At 38.9% G+C, this 27,242-nt stretch overlaps 1 pseudogene across 1 annotated transcript in view; it reads right to left on the bottom strand.

The window, feature by feature from the left end:
- LOC148020031 (universal stress protein PHOS32 pseudogene) overlaps positions 1 to 16,875 on the bottom strand; it is a 35,555-nt pseudogene extending 18,680 nt beyond the window's left edge. The window contains exons 1-2 of the transcript XR_015694921.1: positions 16,704 to 16,875; positions 16,214 to 16,343 (exon numbers count right to left, since the gene is read on the bottom strand). The product of XR_015694921.1 is annotated as a universal stress protein PHOS32 pseudogene (transcript). The remainder of the gene's footprint in view (positions 1 to 16,213; positions 16,344 to 16,703) is intronic.
- Positions 16,876 to 27,242: the final 10,367 nt, after the last annotated feature.

Genomic DNA, 27,242 nt, shown 5'->3' with positions numbered 1-27,242 from the left:
ACTTGCAGAACAACAGAGGAAGTGATCAGATGATTCCGCATATTTATCAACCCCCAACAAGAGAACCCAAGATCAGCATCCCAAAGAAGTTCAATGGTGATCGTTCGAAGTTCAAGGAATTCTTGAAACAAGTAAAACTCTATATCCGCATGCAACCAAATAGGTATCCAAATGATGCTTCCAAGGTGAGATTCATTGGGACTTTGCTTTGTGGTCAAGCTCTATCATGGTTCACCCCAATATTGGAAAAGAATATGCTAGTACTTCATAACTATGGGGCATTTCTTTGCAAGCTCGCTTCCATATTTGGAGATGCAAACACTAGTTGAGTAGCAGAAACAAAACTTCAAAAGCTACAACAAGGTAACCGCCTTGCCTATGCTTATGCATTTGAATTTAGGCAATTAATATGTGACCTCACTTGGCATGAGGAGTATTTTATTAGCCAATTCAAATGGAGTCTTCAAGATGACATCAAGGACCTCATGTTCACTATACCTAAAGGCAAAAACACCCAACCCCAATTAGAGACCCAACCAGAGAAGAAACCAAGCCCGAACCGATACAAATAGATAATACCAACTTCCAGCCCTTGACCCAACAAGAAAAGCAAAGACAAAGAGACAATCATCTATGCCTATATTGTGGAAGCCTTGGACACATCACCCTAAATTGCCCAACTAAGAGGGCAAGAACCCCAAGAGTTATTGCAACAATCAAAGAGTAAGAAAAGGAGGATGTCTAGTCGTAAATGAGACCATACAACTAGACCTTGGTATAAAAAAGGGTCTCTTCATCAATGGAAACTTTCCTTGTCACAGTCCAAATTATCCTGCCGAGAAAGACCCTTTCCCTCAAAGCCTTGGTCGACTCCAGAGCCTCCGAAAGTTTCATTGATGATGGCTTTGTGAATAGATACTGAATTCCAGTACTCCAAAAGACCAATCCTGCAATAGCTAAAGTTGTGGATGGAAGACCTCTAGCATCTTGAGATATTACCAAGGAAACCCGACCACTCATGGTAACTCTTGGCGATCACAAATCTCGTGTATGCTTTAATGTCATATGCAATCCCACAAATTCAATCATCCTTGGGATGCCTTCGCTAAAGAAACATAATCTAGAAATTGATTGGGTTAAGCAAAAGATTACACATCGCAAAAACCAAGGAATGTCAGTATATCTAGGAGCCAAAGCCTTTATGCATACAACAAGGCAGGAACAAACCTACATGATATATCATATACCAGCTCAAGAATCTAGTAAGGATGAGTCAGTTAAGCTACCAAGCCAGTATCAAGAATTTCAAGATATCTTTATAAAAAAGAATGTACATCTCTCGCCCGAACACAAACCATATGATTGTGCTACAGAACTCCAGGAGGGGCTCAACCACCTTTTGGACCCATCTTTAGACTATTCCTTGATGAACTAGCTGAACTACGCAAAAACATTGATGAGAACTTAGCCAAGGGGTTCAGCCCCAATTCTATTCATTAAGGAAAAAGACAAGTCACTTCGAATGTGTGTGGATTATTGAGGACTCAACAAGATAACAATCAAGAATCGATACCCTTTACTATCAATACCAGAGCTCTTGGAACACCTTGAAAAAGCCAAGATCTTCACAAAGATTGATCTATGAGGGGCTTACAATCTTGTACAGATCAGAGAAGGAGATGAATGGAAGACAGCCTTCTGCATAAGGTATGGTTACTTCAAGTATGTTGTTATGTCATTTGGTCTCACCAACTCTCACCAATACTCTTGCAATGTTTCAACATATGATAAATGATATCTTCCGAGAGCATCAAGATGATTATAAAGTTATATACTTTGATGATATCTTGATATTCTCAAAAGACCCAATGAAGCATGAGCACCATGTAAAATTAGTTTTGGAAAAGCTCAGAGAAAAAGGACTATATGCAAAACTTAAGAAGCATTTTTTCCATCAAACAGAAGTGGAATTCTTGGGGTACAATGTCTTCCAAAGAAAAATCTTCATGGACCCCAAGAAGATCGAGACTATTCTTGACTAGCAAACACCCATGTGTCCACAATGTCCAATGTTTCCTTGGCTTTGCTAACTTTTACAATATATTTATCGAGGATTACTCAAAGATAGTCATACCACTCACCAAATTCACAAGAAACTCAAAGTTCCCATGGACCCCAAAATCCAAGAAGGCCTTCCACACCCTAAAGACCGCTTTCACCATTGCCCCAATCCTCGTCCACCTAGATCCTACCAAGCCATTTTTCTTGGAGACCAATGTATCAGACTATGCCTTAGGAGCCATCTTGTCCCAACATGGAAATTATGGTCATATGCATCCAACGGCATTCCACTCAAGGAAGTTCTCCCCTCCAAAGATAAACTATGAGATCCATGACAAAGAACCCCTTGCCATTGTAGATGCCTTTGATACTTGGCATCACCATCTAGAGGGTGTGGCCCATAAAGTTATCGTCTATAGAAATCACAAAAATCTAAAATACTTTATGACAGCCCATATCCTCAATTGAAGAAAATCTCGCTAGAGTAACTACTTATCTAGGTTTGACTTTGTCATCACCTATCGCCCAAGATGCCAACAATGCCAATCAAATGTTTTATCAAGAAGATCCTACCTGGCACCTAAGAAGGGAGAAGAAGCTTTTGATCAACAACCAGCAATACTACTCAAGCCACAACACCATTTGGCCAACAATGTCGAGAAAAAATCAAGAGAGAAAACGAAATGAAGTTTGTGAGTTTCAAAAAACTAATGGATCGTTATACTATAAGAATCTACTTTACATCCCTCCAGGAAGGCCGAGACTCTGAATACTCCAACAACACCATGACACCCCAGCAGTAGAGCACTTAGAAGTTAATAAGACATTAGAGCTTATTTCAAAAGATTTTTGGTGGCCCCAGATGTGGAAAGAAGTTAAGGAATATATAAAATCATGTGATACCTAGAGCAAGGCCAAGGTACCTCACAAACTACATGGCCTTCTGCAACCCTTGCCCATTCTGACACAACCCTAGTCTTCTCTGTCCATGGATTTCATAATACATCTTCCTATATCAAACAAATATAACTCTATTCTTGTTGTGGTAGAAAGATTCACAAAAATGACACATTTCATCCCCACCACCAAGACCATCACAAGCGCAGCTACTGCTAGACTCTTCCTCATATACATTTTCAGATTACATGGACTCCCAAACGACATCAACAATCAGGGTTCCCATTTCATATCTAGTTTTTGGAAGAGCCTTTGCAACCTCCTTGGAGTCCAAGTTATGTTATCCATAGACTAATGGTCAAACAGAACGGGTAAATCAAGTCTTAGAATAATATCTCCGTTGCACCATCAACTATCATTGAAATGATTGGTTTGAGCTCTTGCCCTCTGCAAAGTTTGCCTGTAATAATAGTATTCATGCATCTACCAAGCAAACTCCTTTCTTTGCAAACTATGGCCAGCATCCAAGAATGGATTTATATCTCTCCAATCAAATAAAAAACCCTGTCGCCCAAGATAAAGCTCAACACTTACAGATATCCACCAAGAAATCAAGCAACAAATCCAAAAGGCTCAAAATCAATACAAGTATTATGCGGACCAACATCGTCTCCAACATCTAGCATACAAGCACTGTGCGGACCAACATTGTCTCCAACATCCAACATACAAAGTCGGTGATAAAGTATGGTTACTCATGCATAACCTCCAAACAACAAGGCCCTCTACCAAGCTAGACCCCCAAAGATTTGGGCCCTTTACTATCGTAGCCTAGATCAACCCGGTTGCTTACCGACTCCAACTCCCCAGTACCATGAAGATCCACCCAATCTTCCATGTTTCCTTGCTCGAGCCATACCATAGCTCACCACTGAGGGGGGAGAGATCTAACCCCCCACTACTTATCCAAATTGAAGATCATTAAGAATTTGAGGCGAGACCGAGCATCTATTAAACTCGAGGATCTACCGAGGTCGATTGGAATACCTTGTTCACTGGAAAGGATATGACATCAATAAGCGCACTTGGAAACCTGCAGAATATCTTTAAAGAGCACCTCTCAAAGTTAAAGAATTTCATAAGAGGAATCCAACAAAACTTGGACCAAACCACCAAGCTGCTCCTCGTCGAACTCGTCGCTAGAGGAGGGAGTGATGTCACGGACATGCCATGATCAAGTGTACGGATACCCTATGCGAACACACCCTTAACAAGACATTCTCGAGCCAACCATGCGAACCTACCCCTGCCATGCCATCATAGAACCTTCTAGAAGATATGCCATGTCACCACCTCTATCATCGACGATGTCATCATGGAACATTCTAAAATATCTTTAGCCACCCGCCAACACCTATAAAAGGAGGGGCTTGCCATAGAGCTCAATCTTACCAATGCCAAACTTGGGAGCTCAAGGAGTCAAGACCTCCAAGTAAGTAACTTCGAGTTCCAATTCTAGTTCTCGTCTTGTCATGGTATCTAGTGTTATCTTGTCTTTCATTATACTCCTCTTGTCTTGTCACCTTGTAATCTCGTAGCACGAGATCTTATCTAGTACTGTCTTGTATCTTATTCATCCCTGTCAAGGGAGATCTTGTTTGATATCTTGTATCCATACCTACGGTCCCGCGTTGTGGGATCCTTCATATCCTATCGAGTCTTGTTGTCTATACCTACGGTCCTGGGTTGTGGGATTTTCAGTATCTTCTTAAGTTATCATTGTACCTTATGTCCCTACATGGGATTATCTTGTAATCAGAATTCTTGTAAAAATCTTCCATCTAGTCTAGTCTCTCGAGCACAATCTAGTGCTCCAATAACAAGCACCTACACATTGAGTACCATCCGAGGCATCTTAAGACCATGGTGTCAGGTCTTGTGTGAACACGAAGGGAGGGAAGAGAGAAAGGCTATCATATAAACGGGCTTGGGAACCTGTGTTCTTCTCGATCTTGGTAAGGACTATGATAATCTCTCTCTCTTAGAGGAATGATGAGAGACCCCATCCTCTACGTCATGAAAGTTTTCAATATGATAATCTCTCTCTCTTAGAGGAATGATGAGAGACCCCATCCTCTAAGTCATGAAAGCCTTCAATCTAGTGATAAGACATCTTCGATAACCTATAAGCACCTAAAAAAGTTGTATTTTGGCTGTTAACACCACAAAAACAGGTCAGCTACAGTCGATATGTAGATGCGCCACATGGGAAGAATGCGTTGTCGCTTGCTATAAGAGACTATCGTCTAGAGAAGAAAACCTACATTTTGCAGCCAAAAAGCTGACGACTGATGAGAAAACCTATCGCCCACAATCAGAAGACTATCGCCAAGGCTAAAAGCCTATCGCCTCAAGCACAAGGTCGCCTATGCAACAAATGCAAGGGTGGGACATGAATTTTGAAGCCTAGGTGGTCAACTCTTTAAAGGGGGACTCAAATGTGTCACACTTAAGGTGATGATACCATGTCAGAGTGCAACGAAAGAAGGAACACAAACACAGAGAGAAGGAAAGAGAAAAAGAGAGAAAAAGAGACAAAGAGCACGAAGAAGAAGAAAGATATCTACCTAGCTAAAAATGAATGTTGAATTCAACCTATACGCAGCCCGAGGCATCATTGAGGACACCAAATCAAGCTCGAAATAATGGTGACAGCAATAGTATCAAAGACGATGGAATATGCCGAGGACAAAAGAGCAAATAAGCAACCTGCAAAAGATAAACTGCCCAAATCAATACACTTGCTATAAATAGCAAAAAACATGCCAAACTTGCCAACCTAATCCTGGCTGACCAACTACCACTTGGTCAACTGTAAGCAATGTATAAAAATGCCAAAAAATGCAGCTAACAAGGCAAAAAAAATTTGGGGAGCAAGACAATGTCCAACAAGGTGGCACAAGCTCGAAAATACAAAAAATGCACAAGAAACTTGAGAAATGCATACTAAAATGCCAAAGCTCCCATGTCTCTATTAGACTTTGACAAGAGCTCGCAACTGGGAGATGACAAACTAGCAATACTAAAATAGGCAAGTTAACAATCATATGGCTGTCCCATATCAAGCTTGGACGAATTTTTTACATACTACTTTGCTTTACCCTTGCCTTTATATTTAAAGAGCATCGCTACATCACCTGAACACATAGCAATATTTTTCCAAGTCTATTCCTCTTGAAATAAGAGGCCCTCCAATTCCACAAAAGTAAGGGGCCGCTACCTCTCCCCCCACCACCCCAAACCACCCCAAAAAAGACATTCAATGAGGTGTGGAACTAAAGATAAGACTCTGAAAGTGAATTCAAAGTAGCATTCACCATTTCTGCATCCAAAATAACCTCATCAATATTCAGCAGCTGCTCACGTAAGTCTTGCAAGTGTGTAAGGTGATCAATCATACTTTCACCCTCATCCATATGCACATTAGCTAGTTCACTTTACAAATAAGAGATTTCAGCTTAATTACCAGCTGCAAACATGCTTTTCAAGACATCCCAAGCTGCTTTCGAGGTTCTACATGGTCAAATATGAGATATAACAGCTCTCTTAACTGACAAGGCAATCAATGACATAGCATGTGCATCCTTTGAATCCCACCTCCTCTGATCTACTATAGGAGGAGTAGGGGCAATAGCAAGAGTAGCTTGTTGTCCTCTAGCACCATGCTGAGGTATCTGAGGTGCTCCCGGTCTCTATAAATCACCGGTGACATAATCCCAAAGATCCTTCGCAACAAGTAGATTGAACACCATAAAACTCCATAAGGGATAGTTGGTGCCATCTAGCTTATCCTCGTCACTGAAGACTCCCAAAATGTTATTGTGATCCCTAGTGTCCTGATTTAACATTGTTGCAAATTAATGTGCAATTCAACAGCCAAACACTTCCAGGCTTGGAAGTGTGAAATGTACTATTCCGAGTACCAAAATCCCAACACGGGATACCAATGCAAGTACAAGACTATCAAAATTATCAATCAACTCGAAAAGCGTACCCATAATTGCACAAAACAACATCCAATCTCCAATTTACAATGATTTAGTGTTGTACCATTGCATCTACCTCAAAATGCATGCCAAATATTAAATCCAACAACTTAATGCTTAAAATCCCCAAGTTTTACTATAATTTTCTAAGTTTGTACAAATTTCTCTACCCAATCTAACATGAACAACAAGATGGTATTGTTGCAACATCTATTCACTTCTTTGGGATAGGTGCTAGGCAAAAGCCCCAAATTTTCTCAACAAATTTTTGAGAAATAGAACAGATTTTATACTTATAGCCTTAGAATTCGGTGTAATGTTGCCTCAAGATACACATAGACAACAACCACCAACTAGACTTCACCTTGGGATGCATACCGGAACCAAAAATCAAAAAACCCCAAGTTTCTCACACTAATATCGAAGAAATTGTACAATCTTGACAATTTCGTGGAAATTCACACATAGGAGCTTGAATCGAGCAAAATCCCTAAATTTTCTCAAAGAAATTTCGTAAATTGGGCAAGTCAATCGAAAATCCCCAAATTTATTAGCAGTGAGTATGAGAAATTGAAAATTTCTTTGAAATTGGGGATAATATCACAAGCATGGCTGAGAGAGGCTACGCATGCAGGGCTGCATGCAAGACTATGTGCACAACTACGTGCAAGCTGAAAAAAACAACAGTTCATCCTCCAAAACAGCAACTTCTCTTTCAAAACGGCAACTCCACCCTCCAAAAACACTCCTCCTCTTCCTTTGTCAGCTCAGTGAACTTCGCATGGTGGCATCGACTGAGCAGTGGCAAGACAAAACCCCCATGTCTAGCTTTGATGCCAACTGTTGAAAATGAAGAGAGTGTGTGTGTGTGTGTGTGTGTGCAGTAGACAATGTGAGCTAAAAAACAATTGAGTGTACTTGCTAAACTAAAAGTGATAGAATAAATGTACAATCTTAGGTCTAAGGTAGGCCTAACCCCTAACTCAGTTGAAGTCAACTAACTTGAGTACTAACTCTAAATGTGGTAACACAACTTACTAACTTAGTTGTGTTCACACCACAAACTAATTGACTTGAACATTGGGCATTACCCGTAGAATTGGCAAATTCTAACATTTGCCGCTTCTGTTTCTTAAACTCCCCTGTACTATGATATAAAAGCATAGTTGCTCTTCAATACCCTAGCTATAGAAAAACATTCAAATTTTCAAGAGCATACACAATAATATCTGATATCTCAGCTTTGCCCTTGGTCATGATGAGCTTTCTGCAAAGCTAATTTGAGATGAGCAACAAGATTCAACTCTTTCTTCTCTCTATTTTCAAGAATTGGTACAATCAACGTTAACATTAGTGTCTTTCTAAGTCACCTGGGTGGTGGCTTGACCACCCACTACTTTGGTATCCATGGTCCTATCCGATGGTCATTGTTGTATGTACTATGATAAGCTATTATCAATGTAGGTTTATTGTATTAATCACCCATGATGTGAGAGTATTGTGAGAGTGCGCAATAGAAGAAGAAACACGAACACAAAGACAAAGGAACAGAGATAGACTACAAGAAAAGAAAGAAAGAAAACTACACTAAACAAGGAAAGAATGTTGAATACAAGACTAATCAATCCCTACACAGCCCACAACGTTGAGGGCACCAGATCAGGTTGATGATGACAGTAACATCTGAGACGGAGAAAGATGACGAAGTCAATGTGTGCATCTGCCAAGGAAGGAGGAAGATAATCTACCAATTGAATGGGGGAGGCTATCAATAGCCAAATAACCCCAAAACTGGGCGACCTAAAATTTGGGGCCAAAATATGGCCCACCAACATTTAATGCTCGTAAAAACGCCTAATAGGCTTAAAAAAACCTTGAAAAGGGTGGACAATGTCTTGCAAGTGAGTCAAAAAAATATATGCAAAAACTACCCAAGAAATACATACAAAATACCGACAAGACGAGAAAATGCACTAACAAGCAATAAACTAAGTGCTCTAGAATGAGCTACCTCCTCCATCAAAACAAGTGACAAACAACACAAAGCTCCTAAAGTCCTCATCTCACTCAAACTAAAGCTCAAAGGCAAGAGATAACAAGGAATGACAAACATGACTACTAATATCCGCTCTCAAATCCTGGATGTGGTGAAAGGCCAAGAAAGAAACGGATCCAAGAATGGCAAGAGAAATACCAATGTCGACAAAGTCCATCAATGTAGATTACCAATGAAAAAGCTCCCCACGATTCTGGGAAACCCCCTCTAAAACACTAGGGACCAGGGAATGCACAACCATATCAATAAGATCATCCCTCTCTAAAAGAGATGGAGGGTACAAGGAAACCACCAAAGGAGAGGGTGGGGGATATGAAGGTACTTGTGGGATAGATGGTGCACATGCACGAACTAGTATAGCAATAGAAAAATGCCTCAGAGGACCCTACAAAAAAGAAGGAATGGTACTTGTAAAGCACACAACCTATCACAATAACAGCCCCTATAGAAGAATCCTCAATACAAACAGCCTGCTCAGTGAAGACAACCCCGATACAAAGCCTAGTAAGGCCATAAACTAAGAGGAGAGGAAAGCCCAAGTTTGGATCATAAAGAACCTGTGAAAGGGAGCTCAAAGTGCAATCAAGAAACAAAGCCAAAGTGCCAACACTACTAAGGCACCAATACAATGTCACCAATAGTGACTAAACCCTCAAAAGGACATAGATCCTGCAACAAATCACCTTGTGCAATTATATGACTAGAAGCTCCACTATCAACTAGCCAAGGCCTCTCAAAAGACGAGGCCATCGCCGCTAAAGAAGGCTACTCCAAATCAACAACATGAAGGAACACTACCTCATGGGTAACTATGGAGTAGATGTAGAAGAAACAAATCACCTTGTGGAATTATATGACTAGAAGCTCCAATATCAACTAGCCAAGGCCTCTCAAAAGACGAGGCAACCGCCACTAAAGAAGGCTCCTCCAAGTCAACAACATGAAGGAACACTACCTCATGGGTAACTATGGAATAGAGGTAGAAAAGCTCGTATGTTTTAGCTCCATTCTTCACTCTTGGACGAAGGTGAGGGTACTTCTTCTAACATTTCTCTTTTCAATGTGTTCCCTTCCCACAATATGGGCATTTAGGCCTCTTCGAGTTGGAGTCAAAGCCTGAAGACCTCTCTTGGCTTTTAGCCTTTGACTTCCATTTCTTCTTCTCCCACTCTCCCAAACTTGCAACAAAAGCTTTGGTGGAGGTGGATCCACTGGCTACCTCTTTGGCGCACCCATCATGCTCCAAAGCAAGCAAGGCAAGCTTCTCCCATAGATGCTTCTCATAAATCCTTGATGTAAGAAGGCTGGTATAGAAGACATCAAACCGGGGAGATGGCAGATGAGTCAAAAGAATCATGGCCATATCCTGAGAAAAGACCATCCTGCCAAGGGATACAAGCCCATCTCTCATATCCTCCAACATGTTGATATGATCCTTCATGAAAGAAGAATCATCAACAATGAGCATTCAAAATTTCTTCTCAAGAGTAATCCGATGGGCAAATGTCTTCTGATGGTACAAAGAAGCAAGCTTTGTCCACACTTCCGCTACTTTCCGCAACCTACACACATGTACTAGCCTCTAGGACAAAATCTCGCAAGCTCATAAAGAGGAAAGATTGATCTCCAAAGTTGAGCCAATCCCATAGGGCCGCACAATTCATTAAGATGATCCAATAGTGGGATCCTCCACTATCAGGGAATAGGATGGGTAACAAACTCCCAAAGATCAAAGGTATCAAGGATACACTCCACCTTACGCGACCAAAGTCAATAGTTTGAACCATCAAGGCAGTCTTCTGTGGGTAGAGAAGGGAGTACGTGCACTTGTATCATAGAAACAAGGAATACCATTTCGGCCTATAGAAACGGCCTAACGTGTTCCAAACCCTCCAAGGAGATGAAACAACCAGGGAACGTTCCTTGCTGTTTCCAAGCCCATTCCCTACCATTCCTTGTTTGGAACGGTTGTTCCAAACCTGCTAACCAAAAAATTGACGTTTTTTCTATTTTTATCTTCTTGCTTGTGTCACATGTTCATCCATCTCTATTGCCTAATGTGCATGCCCCCCCCCCTCTCTCTCTCTCTCTCTCTCTCTCTCTCTCTCTCTCTCTCTCGTTGAAGATTCAAAGTATCAAGACAAGCCACAAACCAATCATGAGTCCATGCAAAGTTCAAATTTGATGCATTATCAACTCTTGCAAATCGCAATCAAATTTCAGCCCTATCCTCAATTCCAAGGTAATCACCCATTTATATTGTCTAATTTCAAGGAAAATTGGGGTAATTGGGGCAATTTAGGGCAATTAGTGTTGAGCTAAAAATGCATTAGCTTTACTTAAACAGCCCCAAAACTTGCTTAATTAATGAAGAAGCCTAGTTTATTTAAAAGAAACGCGATCCTAGAGAGTTTCTATGTCCCATAAGCACAAACCCACTTGGGAGGGCCCAAACTTTCTATAAATATGTATGCTACCTCCATTCAGTCAATAATCTCGTTTATACAAATTTCAAGTGTTTCAACTTGCTGCCCACGCCTTGTTCGCGGAGGACATCTCAGTCAAAGCTATCCATTGTTGTCTCCATCAATTGGAGCCTAATTTCCAGCCCTCTCCACACAGTTTGGAGCTGATTCCAGCCAGGCAACTGCTATTCCTGCGCAGATCTACTGCCGTGCAGCCTGCCACATCATCACAACCTTGCATTTGCTTCCTACAGGCTGTTGCCCAATTGCTGCACTTGTCGTTTGCCAGTTTTCTCTCTCCTCCAGCTATTGCCAGGCTGTCCAGTCTGTATTTGGCAGTTTTCTCTCTCCTGCAGGCTGTCTTGCCTGCGTTTTTAGTATTTCTCTCCTGCAGTCTGTGTTTTTAGTCTTTCTCTCTCCTCATTGCCGTCTACATCAGATCCAACTTCTCACTGTTGCATTTGCTGGTGTTTGATATCCAGAGGCTGCCTTGTTGCGATTCGCCATCCGTTCAGAGTACAACACACTCTCCAGCTCATTACCCCTGCCCTGATCCTTGAAATACAGGAGTTCGAGGTACAATATTCATTCATTGCATAGTGTGTTTGCTGCATGAGCATTGTATATTCAGTAGTTATATCACTTCAGTTATTTTCTGTATTCATTGTCTCTGAGTTACCCTAACCCTAACTGTGTTCTTTCATCTTCCTTGTGCTATGGCACCTTGTTAAGATAACCATCGCTTCTGTAGTTTTAGTAGGCCATTGGGCAACCGACGCGCACCCTTTGTCCGACGCTCTGACTGCTTTGGGGTGGGACGCCTTGGGGTAAAAGATCTTTCTCGTGGCACCGTTGTTGGGCTTGAGAGGAGGTGTTGAGCTAAAAATGCATTAGCTTTACTTAAGCAGCCCCAAATCTTGCTTAATTAATGAAGAAACCTAGTTTATTTAAAAGAAATGCAATCGTAGAGAATTTCTGTGTCCCATAAGCACAAACCCACTTGGGAGGGCCCAAACTTTCTATAAATGCGTATTCTGCCCTTCGTTCGGTCAATAACCTAGTTTTTGCAAATTTCAGGTGTTTCAGCTTGCTGCCCACACCCCGTTCGCAAAGGACATCACAGCCGAAGCTGTCCATTGCTGTTTCCACCAGTTGGCGCCTGATTTCCAGCCCTCTTCACGCTGTTTGGAGCTGATTCCAGCCAGGCGACTGCTGTTCCTGCGCAGACTTGCTGCCGTACAGCCTGCCACATCATCACAGCCCTGCATTTGCTTCTTGCAAGCTGTTGTCCAACTTCTGCAGCTGTCGTTTGGCATATTTCTCTCTCCTCCAGCAGTCGCCAGGCTGTCCAGCCTGCGTCTGGCAATTTTCTCTCTTTTGCAAGCTATCATACCTGCATTTTTAGTCTTTCTCTCTCCAACAGGCTGTCATGCCTGCGTTTTTAGTCTCTCTCCTACAATCTGCATTTTTAGGTCTTTCTCTATAGGTTGTCTTGCCTGCGTTTTTAGTCTCTCCTATAGTCTGCGTTTTTAGTCTTTCTCTCTCCTCACTGCAGTCTGCATCAGATCCAACTTCACTGCTACGTTTGTCGGTGTTCAACATCCAAAGGCTGCCTTGCTGCGATTCGAGATCTGTTCAAAGTACGACACACTCTCCAACTCATTACCCCTACCCTAATCCTTGAGATATAGAAGTTCGAGGTGCAGTATTCATTCACTGCATAGTGTGTTTGTTGCATGAGCATTGTATATTCAACAATTATATCACTTCAATTATTTTCTATGTTCATTGTCTCTGAGTTACCCTAACCCTAACTGTGTTTTTTTATCAATCTATGCTTTCTTGTACGATTGTTATTTGTGTTCTTGTGTCAGAGTATTTCTTTACAATTAGGAGCTATGGGGATAATCGAGTCAATTTCAGGACATTTGAGTCAATTTGGAGCATTGAGGGATATTGGGGCAATTAGAGAGGCATTCAAGGCATTCGGGAATTTGTTGCATTTTGGGGCATTGAGAGCAATTTGGGGCAATTTGAGGGCATTTAAGACAATTTGGGTGATTTGTAGCATTGGGGGGACTATTGGGGCAATTTGAGGCATGCAACGCATGGGCACTTAAGACATGTGACATTCCTCCCATTCCCATTCCCTAACCTTGGACGTTACCCCTTGTTCCAAGGGGTCCCATTCCCGTTCCCCGTTCCAAGTAACTATGACCTGTATACAGGGTGCCATGAATAGCAGATGAAGGCCAACAAAACAGGCCTTCAATGAAACATGGAGAGAACAGGGAGGAGAGGAATCCCATACAAATGGGCTAGGTGACCGTTCATCGCATGAACTAGCACCAAAACCTCTCCATCTCTCAAAGGAAGGAACAAAGACCTCATCCTCTATGTCAACAAAGAACTGGTGATAAGATATTTTTAATATCCTGCAAGCCCCAACAAAAATCTGCATTTGGCTGGCAATAGCACGAGAACTAGAGGAAATTAGATACAAAAGGTAAATGTGCAGCCAGAGTCGAAAAAGTTGTCGCTTGATACAAAATCCATGTCTCCTAATACAAAAGGCTATCACACCAATAGCCGCCATGCAAGGAGCTATCACCTAGTCCATATGGGATTTCCTCAGGCAAATAAGGTTGTGTTTACAACAAACGCAAAGGCTAATGCTAGCATTTGATGGCTGGGTGGTCTCCTCTGTAATAAGACCTCTCTGTCCTCTCTTTTGGTGATGATACCATGTGAGAGTATCCAACAAAAGAAGAAATATGAACACAGAGACAAAGCAACAAAGAGAGACTGCAAGAAAAGAACAAAGAAATTTGCATTGAATAAGGAAAAAATGTTGAATACAGAAGGACAACTGATTAGTCCATGTACACAGCCCACAATGTCAATGAGGACACCAAATCAAGCTGATGATGATGGCAGCACCAAAGACGAAGGAAGATGGCAGAGTTGAAGAGTATACCTACCAAGGAATGGAAAAGATGATTTTCCAACCGAGTGGGGGAGGCTATAAATAGCCAAATAACCCCAAAACTGGCCGACCTGAGACCTGGGGCCAAAATATGGCCAAGAAACATTTAAAGTTGGTAAAAAAGCCAGAAAAACTCATAAAAACCCTGAAAAGAGTGGACAATGTCCGACGACAGGTGAGGTGGATTGGCATATGCAAAAACTACCTAGGAAAGGCACACAAAATCCTGACTGGAGGAGAAAATGAGCTAATAGGTAATAAACTGAGTGCTCTAGAATGAGCTACCTCCTTCATCAAAACAAGTGACAAACGGATCAAACCTCCTTAAGTCCTCGTCTGACTCAGATTGAGGCTCACAAGTAGGAGATGACAAGGAATGACAAACATGACATGCATTTCATGAGCATATGGGTCTATGTTTGTGTGCATCTAAGTTTATTGCAAACAATTTTGTAGTTGACCAACTAATATTTGGGCACCAAGTTTTTGGTAGGCCAACTAGTCTTCTATTTGGCATTGTTTTCTGCCTATTTACAAGCATTGGGCAAGCTCCTTCCACTATTAGTCATCCACTACATACTCCTTCAACAAAACTGCAACTTGGGAGAGAAAGAGATTGGTGCACACTACGAGTGACTTAGTACCTGAGCCTCTATAGCATATTCTCTTTAAGTTCTATTCTTTGCAACATCCTTCTCTATTCTTTGTGTTCTTGCGACCTATTACAATAGTGTCTCTATGCTTCCATAGCTGCCCACTATTCTAAAATATAACAAAGGATACTAAAGCACTTCTTATTTAACCATAAGGCTGTTGTATAGCAAGAGAGTTTTTATTAAATAAAATGTCATACGTTTTATAGTCATGTCTCCATGCCCTCCTTACAACAAGGATAAGTCGTGCAAAATCAAGGCAATTTTGAGCTTCTTGCTATTGTGAGGATCACTATTGCTAAGCTGCATTCCTTCAAAGTCCTCCACCATGGCTTTTCTCTCCCATTCCCTAAAACCACCCTAAGAGGTCTAGTACATATTTGGCTGGTTTAGCATTTAGCTCCTTCTAGATTGTTGAGCACTTGTCCTTAATTCTAGTAATGTAAAGAGCCACACTGTTTTTAACACCCCAAAAAAGGAATTGCCTTCCTTCAAAGTCCTAAACATTGAAGAATTGCCTTCCGTCAAAATCCAATTATTAGGTACAAACATTAAAGCCGTTTCTCTATAAAGGCCAATACTCATGCTTACCATACTCGATTGATAATTATGAAAATTATCTTCTTAGCATCCTCAAAATACAACAGTAAAGCCACCACTGCTTACAGCCAACAAATGGACCACTGTTATCTTTGCTGAGGATCAGTCTGTTAAGTTCCAGACTGTAGAAGACACATAAGGGAACGCCAGATAACAACTTTCCAAGCAGTTTCAAGCCACGGTGTTGACATAAAAGAGCGATAATCAACATTTAAGCTATGAATGCACTTATTCTCGACTTGCATATTGACATACTGAAAATGCACATTAAGCACGTAGAATAATTCGATGAGTAAGTACATTTGAGGGCAATTGTCGCACCCTTTCTACCATTCGTTTACACTGACCGCTGGCCTTTACATCATGCTGCAAGAATTCCCTTGAGCAAAGGGAAAGTGGAACGATTTCCAAGCTTAAACGTTTCAAATCAAAGGAGAACAATGGCATACCTCTGTGTGAAGCAGAGTATGCAGATCAGGCACTTCCACGCAGCACGCTTGGAGAATCCTGAAAAATTCCACACTAGGAACAGGCGTCCCGCTGCATCGGCGACATCCTCTAGAAGAGAAAACACTCAATCTGGAAAATTTTTCCACGAAAAGCCACCCCTAAGCGTTGTTAGAAATGTAAAATTTTCCTAAACCACGATTAGGCGACAAATCTCTCTCTCTCTCTCTCTCTCTCTCTCTCTCTCTCTCTCTCTCTCTCTCTCTCTCTCTCTCTCTCTCAGAGTATGTACAGACGTCTTGAAACAGATGCGACGCAGAAGAAAGCATCCGCAATGATCTGTACTAACAAAGCTGCTCGGCTCAAAATGGAGGCACAACGGCGCGAATCTGCCCTGCAACTTCCATCCTAAGGCCAAACCAGATCACAGGACCTTGAAACCAGACGACCTCGACATTATCGATAAACACAGGACTCGGGAGGAGAGCGTACCTTCAGAGATGGCATGGGCCGTGCGTCTGTGTGAGAATCGAGAGCTTTCGCTGACGCATTGACTTCGAACCCCAAACATTCTCAAACATGGATAACAAAAAGAAGGCGAGCAACAAACACAATTATACGAACTAGGGTCGCGGCACGCCAATTTGTTTCCCTTCACAATCCATTTCTCCTCTTTCTCTATTTTTGGCCCTCCTCTTCTAATTCGTTAGCATATGCATTAAATGCGAGCAACCCTTACACATACAAATTAGGATCGCGGCCCAATAACTTCTCTTCACAATCTATTTCTCCTCTTTCTCTCTCTTTTTTTCCCTCTCTGTTTCTCATTTGTTAGCATTGGCCTTTGAGGCATATGCTTATAGAATGGTGCAATGACAAGGTGGTGTCTGTCCCAAACAAATTACCCATTGTTAACTCCAATTAAGTGGCACGCTTTAAGGCTTATATGTGTGAATATCTTCTTTTCACACCTACAACTAATTATTACTTTTTGTTTAGGAATTTTTTCATTTTCTTAAAACATGAATGAATTTTTCTTTTAAAAAATATTAGATTTGATTTTTATGTTATTTTTAGTGATGTAGCTTTTTGCAACATGTTGTCAAGAAGCCTGAGGCAGAAGCTTGAGGTAGGGAATGGTTAGAGACTAGTTGTATATGGATGGAGGTGAAGAGGTAGAGCTTGCAGGGGATGCAAAGAGAGATGGTGAAGGTGGAGACTGGTTATCAAGGTGGGGGATGGCTACAAACTAGTTATTGATGGATGGAGGGAAAGGGGTAGAGCTTACGGGGGATGAAGAGAGAGGCAACAAAGGTGGAGAGATGTTGGGTGATCTTGAGGTGATAGTGGTGGTGATGGCAATGGCATATGATAGAAAAGATGATGGGTGCGAGAAAGGGGAGCTAAAAAAGGCTACATGTTGCACGATTGCTGCACAAAGGGGCTATTTGTTATGTTTGCTTCCCTTGATCATTATCCTTATCCCTACTCGTCCTCTATTGATGATCTGGCATTATGAGATGCACCTACAAATGTGCTACTATCCCCTCTATCCCATCCCCACGTCCAAATTGCAATCCCCATCATGCTTTCCCTTCTCCTATCCACATTGTACTCCTCCATCCCCATCCCCATTGCCCTCTCTCTCCTCCTATTCAATTGATAATAAGAAGCACCCCTAAACACGTGCACACTTACAAATGTCTTCATGACAACCTGGCCACATAATGATGCCATTGAGGAAGGGGAGGAGGAATAATGGGCTCACTGACCATCTAGCTTTGATGCTTCAAGTTTGGCTTTCTCCGTCATGGCCCTAGCTTTTGCAACATTAGACCCCTACTTGTGTAAAAGCTTTGGTGTTAACTTCAGCCTCTTCTTTTTCCTTCCATGCAATGCATTAAAAAAAAAAAAAAAAAAAAAAAAAAAAAAAAAAAAAAAAAAAAAAAAAAAAAAAAAAAAAAAAAAAAAAAAAAAAAAAAAAAAAAAAAAAAAAAAAAAAAAAAAAAAAAAAAAAAAAAAAAAAAAAAAAAAAAAAAAAAAAAAAAAAAAAAAAAAAAAAAAAAAAAAAAAAAAAAAAAAAAAAAAAAAAAAAAAAAAAAAAAAAAAAAAAAAAAAAAAAAAAAAAAAAAAAAAAAAAAAAAAAAAAAAAAAAAAAAAAAAAAAAAAAAAAAAAAAAAAAAAAAAAAAAAAAAAAAAAAAAAAAAAAAAAAAAAAAAAAAAAAAAAAAAAAATATATATACATATATATATATATATATATATATATATATATATATATATATATATAGACAAATGGATTCACATATTTTATTGTAGAAGTTTAAGGGCTTTTGGCATTAAAAATGCATGTAAATTAGGATCTATTAGTTCATGCATTAGAAAATGAATCATGATTCCTAGAAAAGTTAGTTGAGTTGAAATTGAACCAAAATTAGTTGTATATACAAGCTTCCTTCTTCACCCCCTACCTACTATTATTAGAGCTTAAACATGAGCAATATTATCAATAATTCTCAATTTGACTCTATTTTCCTTCATAATCAAAATGTTATTTTATTAAAGTCTTGCTTTGAAACCGGATGAAATTTACGTTCTACATAGCTAAGTTTTGCCCCCCCTCCCCCCCAAAAAAAACACTCCACCAAAGCTCTTTGTGCAATAGACAAAAAGGGTGAGATGGATGTTGCTTATGTAGATTGTAGATGCGCATGGATTTGACTAGTGCAAATGCTTAACATGAAGCTTTTCACACACATAAGGGCAATGCTCTTGCACACAATGGTGCACCCTCTCTCTCTCTCTCTCTCTCTCTCTCTCTCTCTCTCATATCAAACATAAAACCAAAAGTAATTTATAAAATGTTTAATATAAAACGCCGCATATACATACAATCTCTTTTATGCATCAAACTTATAAAATTTCATCTATACACAAAGTTGGTACTAATTGGACCTCACAAAGTTTGAAGTTCAACTCTCTCTCTCTCTCTCTCTCTCTCTCTCTCTCTCTCTCTCTCTCTCTCTCTCTCTCTCTCTCTCCATGTTTTTAATTTTTCTCTCTTTGCACCCCTCTCTCAAATTTGTATCACTTTTCTCTCTCTCCCTTGATTTGTTTTTTCCTCTCTCTCTCTCTCTCTCTCTCTCTCTCCTTTTTTTCCTTTTCCCTTTTTCTTTCTTTTTCTCTCCTTTTTTCTTCTCTCTTTGCTCTCTCTATCTCTCTCTCTCCCCAATTTATTTTTATCTTTTCTCTTCTCTCTCTCTCTCTCTCTCTCTCTCTCTCTCTCTCTCTCTCTCTGTGTCCCTCCTATTTCCCTCTTTTCCCCTCTCTTTCATTCCTCCTTTTTCTCTCTCCTCTTTTTCCCCTCTCTCTTTTATTTTTTCTTTTTTTATTCTCTCTCTCTCCCCTTTTATTCTCTCCCCCTCTCTCAAATTTTTTAATTTTCTCTCTCCTCTTTTCTTCTTTCCTCTTTCATCATTGCTTTTCCCTCTCTTCTCTTTTCCTTCTCTCCCTCTCCTCCTTTTTCTTCTCTCTCTCTCTCTCTCTCTCTCTCTCTCTCTCTCTCTCTCTCTCTCTCTCTCTCTCTCTCTCTCTCTCAAATTTGGCATTTCCCCTCTCTATAATTCTCTCTGTGTGTGTTCATATTCTCCCTTCTTCTTCTTCTTCTTCTTCTCCCCCTCTCTCTCTCCCTTTTCTTCTCCCCCCTCTCTCTTTTCCTTCTCTCTCCCTCTCCTTATTTCTCCTTTTTTTCTCTTCTCTCTCTCTCTCTCTCTCTCTCTCTCTCTCTCCAAGTATGTGAAAAACTATGTCAAAAAAATTAAATTGAAAAAAATAAATATTTAAATTAAAAAATAATTTAAAAATATTTTAGAAATATTTAATTAAAAGAGAAGAAAATAGAGAAAAAAAGATAGAGAATATTAAATTAACTAAATTAGGGGGAGAAAAGACACATAGAGAGAGAGAAAAAAAAATTGATTTAAAAAGGGAGATAAAGATAGCTTTGTGAAAAGTTTGATTTAATTGTGTGTGTGTGAGAGAGAGAGAGAGAGAGAGAGAGAGAGAGAGAGAGAGATACATATGAGAGAGAGGAGGGGTTTAATTAAAAAGGGGAGGGGAAAGAGAGAGGGAGAGATTGCACGTGAGAGAGAGAGGAGGGGTTTAATTAAAAATGAGAGGTTTGGGAAAGGGACTAGGTTCGGGAAGCTCTCTAGAGCTTTGGAGCTTCCCAAACATATAGCCAAAATGATAGAGTAGTATAGATGTAATTCCCTACCATTGAAATGCTCTAACCTCTATTATTAGCATTGAGGAGCAAAAACAAGAGGATACCCAATAGCATTTAGAGAAGCTGATAAGGCATTTGTGTGTGTTGTGTGAGAAGCTAGGTTCAATTATAGGGACTAATTGGTAGATTTGATAAGGCATTTATGTGTGTTGCATAAGAAGCTGGGTCCAATCCCTAAGGATAAATCAGTGCTTTGTGGTTCTATAAGTACGGGACGTTCTAAGGGTACCAAATAAATTGCCATAAATGGCATTGCATTAAAAAAAAACAACAAGGAAGTGCTACTATGCACATGCATCACCTTGCACTCAAAAAAATGAGCTATGTATAGCTTATCCACAAATGAGGCAAAGTATGTTATAGCAACAAAGACCTGCAAGAAAGCTATATGGGTTACTTGTCTAGTGGAAGACTTGGGCATTACAAAAGAGCTACTACATTGCAATGTGATACTCAAAGTGCCATTCATTTAGTTAGCATAGAACCATGTCCTTCATGCAAAGACAAAACACATTGAGGTGAAGTATCACTTTATTGGGGAGGTGCTTGAGGACAAGCGCATTGAGCTCATCAAGATCCATATGGATAATAATCCTACAAATCTTCTCATGAAAAGTTTACCTACTAAGTACTTTGCATGTTGCAGAGTGCCAGCATGCATTAGATAGTGCATTCACTTTCTTGTTATACTTCCATAAAGGTGCATTGGCCTTTAAGTGGGAGGTTGTTGGGGGTTAAAGGCCAATGGTCTATAGTTGAGTAGACACCCTTTGTGTAAGTTTACAATGTATAGCCATACATAAGCAAAGATAACGAAGAATAAGGGCATAATTATTTTTAGCATCCACATAACACTCTTGTGTTCTTCTCTCACAACCCTCTTGCACTCCATAGCTTCTACCTCGTATCCAACCATTGCTTCCCTCTCACAAGGAGCAAATTTTGGGCCTTCAAATGGGAACAAAACAGAGAACAAGTATACTAAATACAAACCAAAATCCCCTTCTAATCATGTATTGCCAAGTTGATTCCAATTGAACTCTACAACAAAAGAAATGATAGAGGGTATACACCAAATTGTAATTCTAAATGCATCCATAAGGGGACAAAAAGTTAATAGCATGTTAATGGTTAAAGACTTAGATGGTGAGGAAGTGGATACTTTAGCTACATATGACCGTGTGGATGATGGAGACAAAGTGGATAGAATAGATCAAACATATGATCCAATTAATAGATTTTATTTTCATCTGAGTACATATGCTCATGATTTAGTATGGGGTAATCATATATAAGCCATTCACAAATTCTTCCATCGTGAAGTTGCATTCTATTTTGGATTTGAGGAGTCACAAGAGGCTTCTTTTTTGGGGATGAGGAATATTTTCATAAATTACAAAAATTGTGGCAAGATCTTCTTGAAGATAACCTCCACTATCTACTCAAGAATGGTCTCATATGACTACATGGCAAGGTGGTTATACCCCATACTTCATCTTGAAGTGTAAGATCAAGAGTGGCTTTACTTGGTTGAGTTTGTATATAATTTTACTACTCATGTAAGTATTAGAGGCTCGCCTTTTGAGGCAATGTATGGCTACAAGGTTCCCTTTCAAGCCTTCCTATTTCATGACAAGGTCAACCTCATGGAAAGGAAAAAGTGGAAAGAATGCAAGACCTTCTTCCACAATGTACTAACCTTGAGAAAGTCAAGACCAAATGAAGATGTTTATGGATGAAAAGAAGACTTTTGGGATTCAAGGAGGGATATTTAGTACTTCTCAAATAACTAAAATCTAGGTACACAAGTTCTTAAGTATGGCTCAAATAGCAAGCTTTGCCCATTGTTACCATGGTCCATATAGAGTACTCTAGTGGATTAGTGAAGTGGCACATTTTTTGGAGCTTCCCCTGTCAACAAGGACTCACTAGGTCTTCTATGTGAGTACCCAAGTGGATCACTGAATTGGCACATTTTTTGGAGCTTCCTCTCTCAACAAGGAGTCACAAGGTCTTCCGTGTGAGTACCTAAGTGGATCACTACATTGGCACATTTTTGGGAGCTTCCCCTCTCGATAAGGACTCACAAGGCCTTCCATGGGAATCAATTGAAGCCCTCTATTGGCTCTTCGTATGGTTTTAGAGTTTAAAAAGCAAGGCTTTTGCTTTTGTAAATGCCTAGGGAATTTTTTATTTTTTATTTTTTGGTGTGAGTTCCTTTATCCAATCCATATGGTCTTGCATAGTCAAATCTAACCAATTTGCAACATTTCTCCCAAGTAAGGGATCTTAAGATATTAGTGATTTATGATCTAGTATTTCTAGAAATTGATTCGAGGAAAGTGTCGTGGAAGATCTTAATGTTAGTGATCATCTAATGTATTGCTAAAATCTCACAATTATATCAAAAGGACTAAACCATTTTGTCCCAAATTTACAATTTTCCTATATATCAAAATGCTTTTGAAACCCCACTATTTTGGGCTTACATGTCACTTGACCTAGATTCTTGGTACATTTCAATCCAAAAGAGATCCTTCTCATGCGGGAGTTTCAATATATTGAACTTATGAACACCTTCAAAAGTTATCTCATTGGGTTTAACAAAGATTAAACATTTGTTTTGGTAATCAAATGAACAAACCTACTACTTTTATTATTACATTCATAAAACATAAATATTTAATTATTGTATAAGAGCGTGGTATCACCTCATGATCAATATACTAGAGCATTTTAATGGTGTTGACCATATTTAATTATCCTCTAAAATTTCCAAATTTACACTTTAGCTTGATAATATTGATATTATTAACTCCTTCAAAAGTAATTTCATTACATTTAATAAATTTGAAATCTCTCTTTCAAAAATTGATGAACAAGCTCGCTACCTTTATATGTATAAAATTTCAATAGCCCACAAAAGAATTTGATACCTTAGAAGCTTTTCATTACTTTATATGATAGAGATCTTACAGCATGATTACTATATCTAAGAAATTAAATAATGTTTCACACAATGTGATGGTCCTCTAAATGTTGTTGGCCATATCCAAGAGATAAATTATGAAAACTAGAAGAAGGAATTGGATAGTGAAAGTTCTTCCATGATTGATAACTTTGAATTTCTAAAGCTTATGTTTGAGTCTCATGGCATGTCACTCTAGTTGCCTAGGGGGATAAAGAGTAGGATTATTGAATCAAAGGATGGTGAGAAGGACTTAGAATATTAGCAATAAAATCTTGATTTTTGGAGCAAGAGGAAATGGCTATTACCTCTTCTAGCTCTAGAAAACCAAAGTCCACCAATTCAACCTTTAGACTCGTTTAGAATTAGTTAGCATCATGACTATGGGTATATTACTCAAAAATTTTCATTAAAAATATTGAAAGAGAAAAGGTATAAAGCCCTAAGTCACAACTATGCTCATAATTATGTTGGTTAAAAATTGTCCAATAATTTATTAATGTATTAAATAATGGACCATTGTTCTTTCCAAGGTTCAATAATGAGACAAATCCAATCATTAATGGATGCCATATTTAAGGTTGATGAGAATATCTAAAGGAAGTAGTAATCTCACGGGCTAGAATTCATGAAAGAATTCATCTTGATGGAACATATTTAAAGGCATCTTCAATTTTGTGATCTAGAAGTTGCTTATGAAAATGTAGCCATTTAAAAAGAGTCAATATTGATTGGTGGGAAATTGTCAAAGCTTCTACTTTTAGCAATGATGCGAAACATCCTAAATATTGGGATAAGTAGAGATATAATACTCTAAGTGACAATTTTCTTCGCATTTAATGTTAGGCAAATAGTTTAATCATCTATTAAGGAATTCCTTAATGGAATGTGGTTCTTTCTAAGATATGATCAAAAGAGAGATCCAATCACTCATAGTGTCATTTTTAAGGTTGATGGAGCATAACTAAAGACATCATCAATTTCATGATTTAGATTTTGCTTATGAAATATGGCCCTTTCAAGCAGAAAAATTTTGAGTGTTGGGAAATTTGTGAAGCTTCTACTTTTAGCAACAATGTAAAACATCCCAAATGTAGGAATAAAATTGAAATCTTCAAAGCTAATGCTAGGCAAATATTCCATAATTTACTAAGGAATTTAATAATGGATCCTTGCTATTTGTGAGATTTAATAAGAAGAGGGATTCAACCATTAAGAAATGCCACTTTTAAGGTTCATACAACATATCAAGAGGCAACACAATTTCATGATCCATAGGTTGCTTATGGAAGTCTTGTCCTCTTAAGTAGGCTAACATTGATTGGTGGGTTCTTAATGAAGCTTCTACTTTTAACAAGGATACAAAACATCCAAGTTTCATCAAAAGTGGAATCCATTCATTCTAAAGGGATTTGTCAATGTGTTTGAAGCCTCAAACCATGCTAGTATACTCTTTTGAATATGTATGAATGCTAACCCATCTAGGGGATCATAAGATGATGGGTGGTATGTGTGTTTACCATATTAACCATTTCAAATAGAATGGGTTAGCTTTCTAGCTTCGCCTCCCTACTAGCTTTGATGCAAAAAACTTTAAGCATTGTAAATGAATGATCTGTGCAAATGTGTAAGCTTGAACATTTGAAAAACTAATTAATTTGCAATGTTACACTTAGCTTGTATAATGAAAGAAGTATTCATTAATTTGCAATGTTACATTTAGCTTGTATAATGAAAGAAGTATTCATTATTTGCATAATTGATATATTTTTAGGGTGTAGAAGGAATAGAGAATCCAACGGTTGGATTACTTTAGCCACTATATCATCATAATCAACTTGCACTTGAATAGATCCAAGATATTCAACAATGCTCTTAATCTTCAATGCATAGTCATTGATAGATAGATTGTTGTGCTTAACATTGTTTAACTTAGACTTCAGCTGTAACTTTCTGGCTTTGCTATTTATACCAACAACTTATCTAGTTTATTCCATGCTTCTACAAGATTGATTGCAACTTGTATATGGCCAATCATGCTGTCTGAAACACTAATGAAAAGTGAATACATGACTTTTCCGAGCACCTTGGTTCCATTTCTTAAATGTATTTTCCTACTCAAGTGTGGCATTTTGATTTGGTAACTCTAGAGCCTTTGCATTATCTCCTTCAATGTACTCCTAATAGCCTTTTCCCATTTCTTAAATGCCTTTTTCTACTCAGGTGTGGCATCTTTTTTGGTAACTTTGGAGCATTTGCATTATCTCCTTCAATGTACTCCTAATAGCATTTTCCTAGAAGCAAACTACTCAATATGAAGTTTCAAGCATAGAACTTAAACCAATCTAAATAATTTTTTCATAAGCCATGTAATGATATCTCGAGTCAAACACATCAATAGATCCAATGCACGTTGGTTGTTACAATTTTGCATATTTTGGTTTTAAAAAGAATTCAAAATGGGTTTTCTAGTGTGAATCTACCCTTATCTCTTAGCTATATTAACGAATATCTACCTCTTGGCCATGTATCTCACTCAACATATTATAGCAATGATATATTTGATGTTTTCAATCCTAACTTTTGCTACTACAACAGCATGCTTCAAGCTACAAGGAACTTGGAAATTTCATTAACACATGTGTAATGATGAACCATTTGATGTCTTCAATCCTAATCGCTATTGCTACATCGAGGTGTTCATGCATAGTGCAATGCATTTTTTATAAGATACTTAAAATTATGTCGAATGATGGAGCATTTAGGAAGCACCTAGCCCACTTTAGTTTGACAATCTCTCTTCTGATTATCCAAATGGCTCTTTATGCATGGAGTGTAAAGTATGGGAAAGCTAGGTAGGCAATATTTATCATTAACATCTATGTTTTATTGTATTTCCTTATGGAGTAATAGTCATTTAGCCATTAAGGTAATTAATGAAGCAAAGTTTTCAAAGACATTTACTAAATTATCAACCCTATTAAAGTATTGAAGCTAAGACGGAGCTTGTAGCTCTAAATTTAAGTATGGAGGCACATCCCATGTAGTTGAGAGTAGCTCAATCTCCATGCCCACCTATGAACCTAATCAAGAAGATTTGCAAGATCTACATGCTAATCATCACATCAGGAGCTCAAGCAAGGTTAAGCTAGCTATATCTTCTTAGAGGATGTATAGAGAAGACATTTAGTGTCCAAGATTATTAGGCCTTGCCAATGCTTACTTTTATGAAATTCCCATAGGATATTTAGAATTGCCCATGAATTTCAAATAAGATGGTTGCAATTTCTCATGGATTTCCTTAAGGATGCAACGACTACTTGCGGTTGCTAGCTCTTCCTTGCTTGAAGATGTTTATCCTAAATTTGTATACAAAATGGAGTGGAGTCCTTAAATCATTTTTCAATAAGTGCTTAAGGGTTGAGACTTCTTAGTCACATTAGTCTCTCAATGTGTTATTGTCTGGGGAAACTTGATGACTTAAGATCCAATCTCAATTTCATGAAAGTAATAGGTCTTATAGAAGAGGCCAAGGAAATAAGCATATGATTTGAGGCACATTCTAGAGAATCATTTGCATTGCCTTGTGTTTGTTATGGATCATGTTACACATTGATGAGTTCACAAGCTACAAAAAGGATCTTTGATATGGAATCCTTGACTACTTAGTAGATTGAGAGGACATTTTTTCATTACATTTTATAGTAGTCCATGGAAAGATCACAACTAACACTAGCATGTAGCTCACCATTCCAAAGTTTCTATCAAAGGTTTG

This window comes from Lygodium microphyllum, chromosome 19 (assembly GCF_053477565.2).
Source record: "Lygodium microphyllum isolate KBCC chromosome 19, Lygodium_microphyllum_v1.1.10, whole genome shotgun sequence".
Taxonomy (NCBI): domain Eukaryota; kingdom Viridiplantae; phylum Streptophyta; class Polypodiopsida; order Schizaeales; family Lygodiaceae; genus Lygodium; species Lygodium microphyllum.
The sequence above is the reverse complement of the archived record's forward strand: the minus strand, read 5'-3'. Positions and strand labels throughout refer to the sequence as shown.